Here is a 12,791-nt window from a genome sequence, read left to right on the forward strand (position 1 = left end):
TTTTGTTCTTTTCTTTGTTGAATCATCAGGCTCAATAAAGGAAAGTCACTATTGACACTGCGTATGAACACGAGTTAATTCTCACCCTTCTTGAAACAAACTTATTTTCCTTTTATAATCCAGAGACTACATCACCCAAAAATCAGGAAAATTGATTTTGTGAGGGGCATGAAATGGGTTTTCCCAAAAGATTAACCACATTTTTAAAACCCAGACATCTTACTCATCAGATCCAAGACTTGTAGTGTGTTTAAAGTTTGAGTTGTTAAAAATAGTTAATGGCAGCAGTTGACCAGTTAAAATACCATATCAAATAATCATCAGCAAACATTCCTGAGCATGGATACGTGCACAGCGCTGTGCTAAGGGCATTAGAGATCCAAAGACGCTCGAGACACGCCCTTCGTGTGTGCATGCTATAATTAGGAAAATAATGTATTCACAGGAGTAAAAATTAAGTGACTATTCAGGAAAGAAATAACAGCACCCCAAGATAATGAGAGTATTTGTTTTGGAAAATAAAGCCACAGACTCAAAATTTGCTAAGAACTACATACAGAGAAGAAGAGAAACCCAAAAGTACACAGCTTCAACTCCCTCAGCTCTTTAACACTTTAAAATTATAGGCTTTATTTTATTTATAGACACAACCTAAAATCCCTTCTGGAGAATTGTTTTGTGGTCAGTAGTAAGGGTGAGAGGGGGAAGATTTAGGAACATTTAAAGGAGGGGAAAACTTATGGCTTTCAGGTAGGGGAAAGGAAAATTTTTGGTCATAGAGCTCTTTTAGGGGATTAATGGGATACTTTCCAAAGGGGCCACAGAACTAACCGTTGCTCTAAATGGTTTATCAGGCTTGCCCTAGACAAGTATAATAATTAACATAAACACATTTAGTTTACAACTCTGAGGGCATTCTTATTATAATTTATCACATAGAGAAAAAAAAGGTTATGGATTTTATCAAGAGTCTATGGAGATTTAGATGTGACCCTTGCCCTCAAGGTCATCCTTGTCTGTTTATTCCTTAGGCACCTAAAACTCAACAAGTGGAAACTAACCTTATGACCTTCCCCCTGATCCTCTTGTGTATCCCACCACTGGAAGGGCACCACTAAAAATCCATCCTCTTTCCTTGCCACACCCAAGCGGCTGGCATTACCTTTCGGTCTGAATTGTCTCTACGTATGCCACCCTCCTCCCTGACCCCTACCTGGTCTCCAGGCTGTACTGTTTTTAAATATCTTCCACACCACCATTAGAGTTATGTTTCTAAAATGCAAACCTGAATATGTCATAACTCTACTTTAAACCATCAAATAACAATGCATTGCCAATAGGATAAAGTCCAGTGTCTACAGCATAGTAGAAAAGGCCTTTGGCCATCTGTGTTTCTCCTTACTTTTACTGTTCAGCCTCTTCCCCATTCATTGTCTCCATCCGTAGGTTCTAGCCTCACTGAACTATTTGCAGTTCCCCAAACTTGTCAAAAGATACCTCTGCCTTTGAACATGATGTTACTTCCTCTCATCCTTCAGTCACAGCTCAGCTATCACCTCGTTTGGCCACTGCTTTCCTAGTGGGAGTCAGCTGTTTCCCCCTCTGTCCTTTATCCTGAAACTTAGAACATGTCACTGGAACTTATCAGCTCTCTAGACTGTGTGCTTTTCGAGAGCAGAGACCATGAAGATGTTCATCTTGGACTGTCCATCATCTAGCATTGCTCAGTAATTTTTGAGTGAGTAACTGAATGACCTTCATGACTATTTTTCTTACATTGAACATGAGTTGCTCCTTCATGGACTGTATCTTATTTAACTTTGTGTTCAAAGCATAGTGTCTGGGAGAGAGTAAGCACTAGCCAAACATTTGCTGAACGCATGAATTTAAAATGGCCTGACTACCTGGAGATTGACTGACTGACTAAATTTATAGGATAATAACTTGTCATAATATTGCCCCCTAAGGTAGCAAATATTTAAATTATTTTAGTATAGTTTGTTTTCTAGTGTAATGAATTGTATAATTCATTTGCAAAAGAAAACACAATTATTTTTTAAAAATCAGCACTTAAAGGCTAATGTATCTAGAATTTTTACTCAAAAACTGGTAGTGATTCAAATCACTCATATTAAAAGACAAATATAGCACTTTTCTCTAGCACCTTATAATAAAACTATTTCGCTTTTTAGTAATTAATGTATTTTTGAGCTAAACCTTATTGAGGTCTTAAGGCACTGTGTTAAGTACCACGTTTGCCATTTAAAACTTAAAGTAAACCTATACGGTTTAAGGTCTCTTTTTAACCTCATTTTGCAGATAGAGAAACTGAAGCTTAGGAACATCACCATGCCCAAAGTCACACCAAAAAAAAAAAATAAATAATAATAAGACAGTAATAGCCTGGGATTTGAAACCAAGTTTATCACACACAAAAACAGAGAATTTCAGCCTTAACCCAATTAAGGCTCCCATTTGTTATAAAAGAATATGAAGGAAATCCTAAATAGGTTACTTTTATGTAACATTTCTTCATTATTGAAATATTCTTGGTATAGCTTCATCACAATATATGTTATTTACACAACGAGAGCAAACGACTTGCCCAAAGCAGCACTGAGAACACCATTTATCTATGAAGTGCCCAGACTTATCTGTCTCCTGTTTATTGAATGTGCCTTATGTGCAAATTGCTCTGTTAGGTACCTTACATTTATGACCTCATTAAATACTGAAAAACCCTGAAAACCAGTGTTGCTACCCCCATTTTATAGATGAGGAAACATAGTAAGAAACTCACACAAATGGAAAGAGCCTTTTAAAAAAAAAAAGTTTTGTTTTTTCAAATCTCTATTCATCAGGCAGGAAAGCACAAATAGAGAAAAGTGCACAAACTCATAAAAATTCAGTGCAATTGATCATCACAGAGGAGCACTTCAGTTATTACAAACCAGGTCAAGAATTGGAATATTGCCAGGATCCCAGAAGCAGCCTGATACACTCCCCTAATCACAACCCTCCTCCTCAGAGGTCACCGCTCTTTAGAGTTCAAGACTATAGTTTAGTTTCACCTGTTTATTAAATTTACATAATGAAGTCCTAGAGTAGGTGTTTCCGAGTCTCACTTCCGTCAGTGTTATGTTTGAAACATTAGTCTATTTTATGACATGGTTGTGATTCATTCCTTTTCATTGCTGTATAGAATTACACTGTATATGAATTTAAATGTGTGTGCATACATGTGTAAATACATGTATATATTCTACTGTGCATAAACATTTGGATTGTTTTGGATCTGTTATGAATAATTTTGCTGTGAACCCATTTTATACATGTCCCTTGGTGAATTTCTGCTGGATATATACCCAGGAGAAGAACTGATGGGTTATATGGTAGGTGTATGTCTAACTTTAGAGGAAAATACAAATAGTTTTTCAAGGTGGTTTTACCAATTTATACTCCTACCGACAGTGAAAAGAATTTCAATTGCACAATGTCTTCATGACTCAGTATTTTCAGTCATTTTAATTTTAGCTATTCTAATGTCATGTGTAGTGGAATTTAATTTGTATGTTTCTGATTAATAATGAGGAGGAACACATTTTTAATATTTTTATTAGTCATTTTGATACCATTTTGAAGAGTTTGTTTAAATCTTTTGCCCCTTTATGTATTGAGTTGTCTGTCCTTAAAATTATTATTGATAGACATGTTTATATTCTTTTTGTAGAGGTCTTAACACATTTCTTATTAGATTTATTTATAGGTAGTTGCTATTTCAATGCTATTTTAAATGATTTATTTTTCTTAAATTTTGTATTCCAAATAACTTTTGCTAGTATATAAAAATACAGCTGATCTTGAAAATGCTATTATATTCAGCAATCTTGTAAAACTCACCTATTATTCCAATAATTTATCTATAGATTCTTTTTATTTTTGACATGCACAATTATATCATCTATCAAAATAACAATTTTATTTCTTCCTTTCCAATATGCTATTTATTTATTTTCTAGATTCACTTAATTAGCTAGAATCTCCGGTCCAATATTGTTTACCCTATTTACATTTATATAACTACTGATATTCTAGTTTGAGTAAATCATCAACTGTTTGTGTTTTATTTGCTCTGCCTGTTCTATGTAACGTTTTATTTCCTTTCCTGCCTTCTTTTGGATTTATTGGCTATTTCTGTTTTATTCCATTTCTACCTCTATGAGATTTTTCCTATTCATTTACTGTTTATCCTAGAGATTGCCAGGTGCACCCTACACTTAGTAATGTGGTTGCATAAATTAGTAATTTTACCACCGGCCTGATAATGTAAAGACCTTGGAACATTTGGACACCATACACCATTCTTTTTGCACATCTAAATTCTCTCTGTATTTAACTCCACAAATCATTATTAATATTGTTTTTTTTTAACTTAACATTAATTTAAATTTAACCAAATTTTACTTGATATTGTTGGTGGTGGTGTTTTTGTTGTTTAATTATTTCCTGAATCTTTACCTTCCTCTCTGTGGTCGGTCACTTTACTTCTGCTTGAAAAACATCCTTTCATATTGTTTTTAGTTCAGACCTGCAAGTGATGAACTCTCTCAATTTGTTTATTTAAAAATGTTGTTATTTCAGTGTCATTGTTGTGGGATATTTTCACTGGGTATAGAATTGTAGTTGGCAGTTATTTGCTTTCATCACCTTTAGAATGTTATTCCATTTCCTTCAGCTTCCCATTGTTTCTTTTCAGAAGATATCAGCTAAATGTTTCTCCTTTCTTGTTTTCTCCCTATCCTGTGTGCTTTTATGATGTTTTCTTTTTTCTCCTGTAGGTTTTAGTAGTGTTACTATGATATATCTAGATAAGAATTATTTTAATACTTCTTGGTGTGGTTGATTCTTGGTACTTCTCGAATATGTAGCTTGCTGTTTTTCTTAAGTTTGAGAAAATCTTCAGCCATTATAATTTTATCATTTATCACTCATGACACATTTTCTTTCATCTCTCCCTCTTGGATTCAGATTCCATATCTGTTAGACATTCTCACACTATCTTCTATGTCTCTTACCCTCTACTTTTTTTTTTTTTTCTGTTCTTCTTGCATTTCATTTTTCTTTTTGGATATTTTCTTCTGATCTATCTTCTGGTTTATTTACTGATTTTTTAACTGTCACTAATATGCTGTTAACCTGATTGAGTTTTTTTTTTAAATAGTTTCCAGTTCTCTGATGAACTTCTCAATAATATTTATCCCTTTAAGTATATCCAGCATAGCTATTTTAAAGTCTTTACCTGTATCTCAGAATATTTTTATCAATGGTATGTTTTTTCCCCCTATGTTTTCTTATCTTTCCATATGTCTGATTATTTTTGATTGAATGCTGTAAATTGCAGATAAAAATTATACAGGAAGATTAGTCCTATACTGATGTTACCTTCTCAAACAGATGCTTTATGATGGCTTCTGACAAGCACTAGCCATAGAGTCTCACTTTAGTCTATTTTTAAGGATATATATGATTTAAATCTGTGCTTCAATCATTTTGAGAGCTTGTGTATTTCTGGTTCACACTTAATCCTAGAGTTCTTACTCCTAGAGCTCTTTGAGATTTTAACCAAAAGCATTTGGGGTTTTAGCAGCACCAGCAATTCCTTTACTCTGATTTTTGTCCTCCTAACTCCAAAAGACACTATTGTAGTATTGTGGTTTCTTGGCTGCTTAGCCACCCATTCTGAAATAGGCAGATGCCGCTGGTGGAAAAGTGGACCCAAAGGAAGCATTCCTCTCTCTGAATGTCTGACTTCTTCAAAATCTTGGCCCTGTAATCCTTCCACACCTATTGGCTTTCCAATGCCTTCAAGCAGATTTTTAAAATATTTTTTGTGCTTTCCTGGTTGTCCTTAACAGGAAGCTGACCTTCATTACTGAAAGTAGATGTCAAAAAGCCGCCTTTAAACTCTGTCACAATGACCTTTTAAATAATTCTACTAGAATGTAAACATCCAATAAATATTTGCCTATCAAATCACCTTTGGTGATTTTATCATTGGGCAACACATTTCAAGAATTCTTTTTAGATCACTGTTTTTAGAACCACTTAGTAAATTTGCACACATACACACCTCAATTTAATTTTGTTACTTTTAATGTTACATAGGCCTTTTTACCCCTGTATGCAACTCCTTTATCACACACCTTAATCACAAGGCATAGGACAATAACTTCTCGCTATTTAGAAGAAGCCAAATGCACATTATATACATAGAGAAGAGCTACCCTTGAGAATATTTAATACAGCATGCCACAGTTTCCGAAGGCACTTCTTGCAGAAAAGTTTCATAGGCCATTGGAAGAATGGTAATTTTATCAGGATGTGTGTAGAGCCTCCCAAATTGTCAACTTTGGGAAGAATTCCAAATATTTGATATATTAGTGTTCTTGTCTGTTTTACAAGAAAGTTATACCCTAAATACTATAGCCACCAATTTGTTAAAATTTCAGAAAACTCTTTCTTCACCTTTCATAAAACAGTGTACAAAGCACTCGTCACCACTGGAGTATTCATTTACCAGCACTTTTGTTACTAAAAATATTTCAGTTGTCTTTTAAATCTACTGAATGCCTTTCATCCTTTGGCACTGTAAATTTTGTTCCATGTTCGACACAGTGCCTTGGGATTGTGAGAGTTCTCCGTCCGTAAGGCCACAGATTGCAGCTGACATATGGTCGAGCAGAGTTGAGCATCTCTCACATTTACAGGAAGAGGCTTTCTTGCCTATTACCAGTAAGGCCCTTGGTGCCCCCTACTGCATTAGCATTCATCCCAGTTTGGATCTCCTCTCTGATCTGCCTCAGATGGGTTGATTAATTTTTTTTAAAGCTGAGTCTGGCGAAGTACTAAGTAACATGGAAAACGTTACGAGGCCTCCATAGTTTCTTAATCCCCTTATTACAGCTTCCTGGAAAGGAGGCTACTTTGTTTCTGGATCACCGACAATTCCACTTGGAACCAGCCACAGTTACAGGAGAGAATGCACACGAGGATAATCCCACATCGTGGTACATATTACTGAACCAGCAGCCTGCATCGTGGATGTGGGGTGAGGCCCTAGGCAGATGTTCCCGACAGAAAGTATTATTAACAGGGCAGCTGGGCACACAGAAGGCAGTTTAAATTTCCATCACAGGCACTTTTGGATCTAATCTCCAATTTCCCCCATCCCATAGCCCTTTGAAAATTTTAGAGTCAATTTTTAAAAATTGAATTTAAAGGCCTTGGGAGATTCACCAATGCAGGTGCTAAAGGACAACTAACTGTAATATTGGTTGAGATAGGGCTGTAGTACAGCTGGGAAAAAATATATAAGGATTTTCCCCTTCCTGAGAAAAAGCTTAACTGCTAGAAGTTAAAGTCAGAAGGGAAATGCCTGCTTCCTTTCTGAGACCTGATCACCCAAGGCTATCTGGGGAGAGAAAAGGTTATTTCAAGTACTTAGGTACTCCTTCTATGCTTGTACTTCCCGAGAAAATAAAACACTTCTTCAAAAACTTGACCACCTGCAGGCTGGCAGATGTTCCTGTGTGGCCCTAACTGAAAGTGCCTTGTCCAAGTGAATTTTCTTTTTCAGCTTGAATTACCTGGTTTCTGTGGCTATGGTGAGCATATTGCATGAATCGAGGTCAAATTTACACTTCATTTTTTTTCTTTGTTTCACAGATGTATTTTTAAGCTTAAGCAAAGAATTGTAGACATGTCCAATGGATATGACTTAGGAGAAACAATCGTTACAAACATATTTTGTCATCCCGCAAGCCTTTGAAGATCCTGAGATATTAGGCCAAATGTATCTACTCTCAGCATGCAAGAAAATGTCCTGTGAAGGAGGGTGCAGGGAGAAGGGCATGGAGAGAGTTGCCTCTAAGGCACAGCAAATCAGAATTATTGATCTCTACCTGGTTTTAAATGGTACAAAAGATTGTAGGATCCTTTAGAAGATGTCCATGCTGCATCCAGAAAATAGAGCAGAAGGCAGCCCAGGTAGACTTTCTTCCCTGACCACAATTTCAGAAGGACAGGGTCAGGCTAAAGAGGCACAGTGTCTTCAGTTTTTACCTGTGTTGGCTGCATGTGAGCTTCCCTGTTGCCTGCTGATTTTCCTTTCATGGTGGCCATTTTCATGGATTTTCATGAGTATGAAAGGATTAAGGAGCATCGAAATTGTCAGGTTGGGTTAATTGGTCCAACAAACCACCCCAAACTTCAGTGGCTTTCTACAATACAAATTGATTTCTTGCTTATAGATGATCCCAGTGTTAGTCTGTAAAGAACTCTACTTGGGCTCCTTCCATTTAGGGCAGTGGAGTCCCTGAATACAGCCCCTGAACCAGGGGGTAGAATGTGGAGGACTGAACAGGAGGTTTTATTGGCCAGGTCTGTAAATGGTGCACATCACTTCTGCCAACACTGCATTGGCCAGAATCCAATCCTATAGCCGCTTCTAACCATAAGGGGGGCTGGGCCATGTGGTCTAGCTGTGTGCCCAGGAGGAAAAGGCCAATCAATTGGTGAACACCTGGGCAGAATCCGCCACAGCAAAAACTGAGAATTGTTTTTCTTAATTAAAAAAATGATTTGCAAGAACTTTTTGCATTCAGATACACCTTTCAACTTTTTTCAAGACCTTGAGAATGTTTCAGGGTATTTGTTTTTCTTATTCCTTCGCTATGTTTTATTTGGAAATAAATTATTTTTTTGACAAATCAAGTTAATAATAAAAAAGACCTCGAGAAGGAAAGCCATTCCTTTTAATAGAGAGATTCAGAGGGTATGGAGAATAAAAGGAAATCACACAGAGCAGGCACATGGGATGTGTGTGCCAGGTCTGTTGGAGAAGAAACCACACCATCTGGGTTTAGTCCTTTGCATTCTAATGTTATCAGGTGATATTTTGTGAGCATAAAAATAAAGAAAGCTGTGCTTTTTGTAAATGGAAAGTGTCATAATTGAGGTGAGTCAGGAAGTGAAGTGAAGGGGAAAAAGTGTCTATTTTTGGGTTCTGAACACAGCTGAGGAGTCCTTGATGCCGGCTGGAGAGACACAGCTGCAGGAGCGAGCTCGGCTGTTGCTCCACCTGCACCCCAAGCCATGCACATGCTGACTTCCTCACCGTGTTTCTGGTCCCTTTATCTGAAGGTTATAAGGAGCAGAGCCAAATCTGACAGTATTTCCTAACGTGTTAAGTAGCCCTTATATAGTTCTGATAAATAAGATATTGCAGGCAAGGAAAGCACTCAACTGCATAAAAGAAACTTCATCCAGTTTGCCAAATTTAACTTGCATGTACTTAAATGTCAACTCTTTCTGAGTAGCCAACTATCTTTGCCTTGCCTCTAATCCTATTTACCCAGCGGTGGTGGTCCCTCGGTCATTAGTAACCACATCCTATCTAAATACTTTTGAAGCATATGACAAGGACAGTTGCCAGGTACAGTAAACACTGGATTAAAGTGATATTACCAAGCACTATTTTATGAGCCCATTTAATACGGTAACCTGGCAACCAGCTTGCTTTTGTCCAAATGGATTACATAGCCATAATTTGCACTCAGAATTAATTTCCAAATAAGTTTCTTAAAAACAAAAGAGACTTCCAAGTAAATATTTAAATGGGCACACACTTGGAAAATTTTCAGAGGGAACTTGCCATCCTAAAAGAACTATGCTGTTCTAGAAGAAAAAGGTTTGTTAGAATTTCTTTAATTAAGCAATTCAAAATGAAACAAGGATTATGATTAACCCAATTTTATATACTGAGACTTTCCAAAACTTTAAATAAAAAAATAAAAACAAGAAAACCAAAGTATATAAATAAATTAGGGAAGAAACAAACAAACAGGAACCCACTATTCCATTCATTTGGGAGAGGCTGAGTTCCATGCCCCCTCACACAGCTTACCAACAGGAATTCATTCATTCACTAATATTTGATGACCACTGTAGTAGGGTTCTCCAGCGATGGCCAAAAAGGCTATTCCACTTTAACAAGAAACATTTTTTGGACAGACACGTAAAGCAACTGCAATTTGAAAATAGAATCACTTTCCTAGTAAAGTCCAAGAAAAGGCTTTTACTAGAGATTAGACCCAAGTTAGTAATGGCCAATGGTCTGAACAAACAGCCAGCATTTATTGAGTGTCTACTATGTTTCCACGATGTACTAGTTAGACAACCAGGTGTAAGAAAATAAAATATATTTGCTGAATCAATTAATAAAAGCAATTTAAGACATAAGCCGCTCTCCTTAAAATACTTAGTTGTAGAGATAAAGCCAGAAAACATGAAGCCATTTGGAATAACAGAATGTTGTGCTGGGCTACAGAGTCAGAATCCAGGGAAAGGAATAGTATAGTGGACAGAAAAATCAGGCACAGGTCATGAAGGAATTGATGATTGAAGTGGGCCTTCAATTACCAATGGAGAGTAGATTTGGAAGAGAAAGGGGAGTCTGGGTTATGGAGAAGGATGGGCAGAAGCCAGAAACAGGGAAGAGAAAGGCCCAGGAGAATGGCCACACGGATGGAGAGCATGTGAGCTTCAGAATACTGGAGCCAATCAAGAGTCAGTGGGCTTATCAGCAAAGTGTGCTTACCTGAAGTGCATAAATATGCAAAAAAAAAAAAAAAAACTACAGAGAATCTTATAAACTAGTAATATACAAGGGGACTCGAGAGGCAACAGGTACTTGGGAGAATGGACTTAACATCAGAGGCAAAATTTTTGATATGCAATTTGAGCTTGAACAGAACCTTTGTAGCTGCTTTAGAATAAAGCAACTCTTTACAATCAATGCATCACCAGATATATCTTACAAATGTAAGCGTACTCCTGGTTATGTTATTTTAATTGATAGGTGTTTGCTTTTCTTTTTAAATAATGTTCAATGAATACTTTTAGCTTGATCTCCTATTTGTTTAAGGTAGGGAGTTTTTATGCCAGAAAGATGCTATGTCTGTCCTCTGTTGTACTTGAACTAAATGCTCAATTTCAGGGGGTCAAATATAGGTATATCCGTGCAAGTTTTTTACTATGGCTGATGGATGAGAGCTGTGCTGATGTCCCAGGCAATGAAGATAATCAAGTCAATTACAGAAGATGTGTATAATTCTTAAAAGCATATTGCTCTAGGCAAGTCTGTCTCACAGGGATCAGGTTAATTAGTGTTTATTAAGGGTTCAAAGATTAAAAAAAAAAAAAAAGGACAAGTAGTAGTAGCAGGGCTGCAAGGTGATAGATTTTCTTTTTCTGGTTCCCACTTTCCTTCTGGAACCCAAGCTTTCAGACAACCTTCTGCTACATCTGGAATCTCTTAACTTCTTTGACCCCTTTCCGTCTGTTTCTAGACTTAAGTTCTGCAAAAGATGCATTGATTAGATTCTTCCTTGCCATCTTTGAACATAATAGTTACTGTTTGGAGAGTGCTTTCAAAATGCCAAGCACAGTGCTAGGTGCTTTCACAGACATTATCTTATCAGATGAGCCCAACAAACCCAACAACTGGATGGGCTAAAACCCAGAGTGGTTAAGTAATTGGTCCAAGATTACACAGCAAATAAATGGTAAAGCCATGGTTCAGATTTAATTCTCTCTGGCTCCAAAGCCCATGTTCTTTCTTCTCTTTCTACTTATCTGTCTTTAGATATTAGATTAATAATAAGGTGTTCAGGGCACTTTGCAAGCTCTTAAACAAATTGCGATATCAATACTTTCCAATGGGTAGAGCATCTTTTGGAATCACTGAGGGCAAAAATTGACAGTGCAAGGTTCAGTCAAATTCTGAATACATCTTTTTTGGGCAACTTTGAGGGAGTGTGAAATCTCATATATGTTCCATTTCCTGCTCAGGATAGGATTTTTCTAGGTTACCTGTGTGATTCACATGTCAATGCACAGAAGTCTCCTTTTAATGCTCAGATAGGCCTGCAGGCAGAAGGGCTTGGTCCTACCAATGCCTTCATCTAACTTTAGAGTCTCGTTTGGGGGGGATGCGATTTTCCATAGTGGTGATAACATTATTTCTCTTGAACCTTAGCTTATTCATCTCTAACTTCTACTCTGATTCCATCCCAGAAGTGTTGTGAGAATTAAGTAAGAAAATAAATATGAAAACACTTTGAAAATCTAGACTTATAGCTTTGTTAAGTCACTGAAAACAGAAAAATAAATGTGAATAATATAGAAACTACTGATATCTTGAATATTTCTGTTGCTCACAGTTGAAACTAATTTTAATTGATTTAGTACACATGTCAACAATAAAAAAAAAAAAAAAAAAAACAAAACTCCAAACATTGAAGCATCTTGCACAAAGGACTGAGGTTTGGGGAGCTAATTCTTTGATTTGATATGATGCATCAGGGTGTATACAATCTCTGTACAAAGAATAATGATTAACTTATAGATTTCTGCTAATTGCTGGCATCAGATTTTTATCTGTAGCTGTATAAAAGTGACCTTATAGTTTTTTGCTTTAAAAATATGTAATGATGCATTTTTGTGGAAATACATTGTTTTATATGCATTGATTATGAAGGAAAAATAAGATCATCCAGTGACCAGTATATTACGCAAGACAAAATTAATTGGCAAGACTCACTCTGTAGAGCAGGACAGCAACTTTTAGTCTCTGTAGTATGAAGTCTGACAAATTTTCTCTATTCTTATTCTCTACTTAAGTCATTTTACGAACCTCATAAAAGCTAATATCCCAATTTAGCAGTTCCCTC

The sequence above is a fragment of the Choloepus didactylus genome, chromosome 14 (genome assembly GCF_015220235.1).
Source record: "Choloepus didactylus isolate mChoDid1 chromosome 14, mChoDid1.pri, whole genome shotgun sequence".
Taxonomy (NCBI): Eukaryota; Metazoa; Chordata; class Mammalia; order Pilosa; family Megalonychidae; genus Choloepus; species Choloepus didactylus.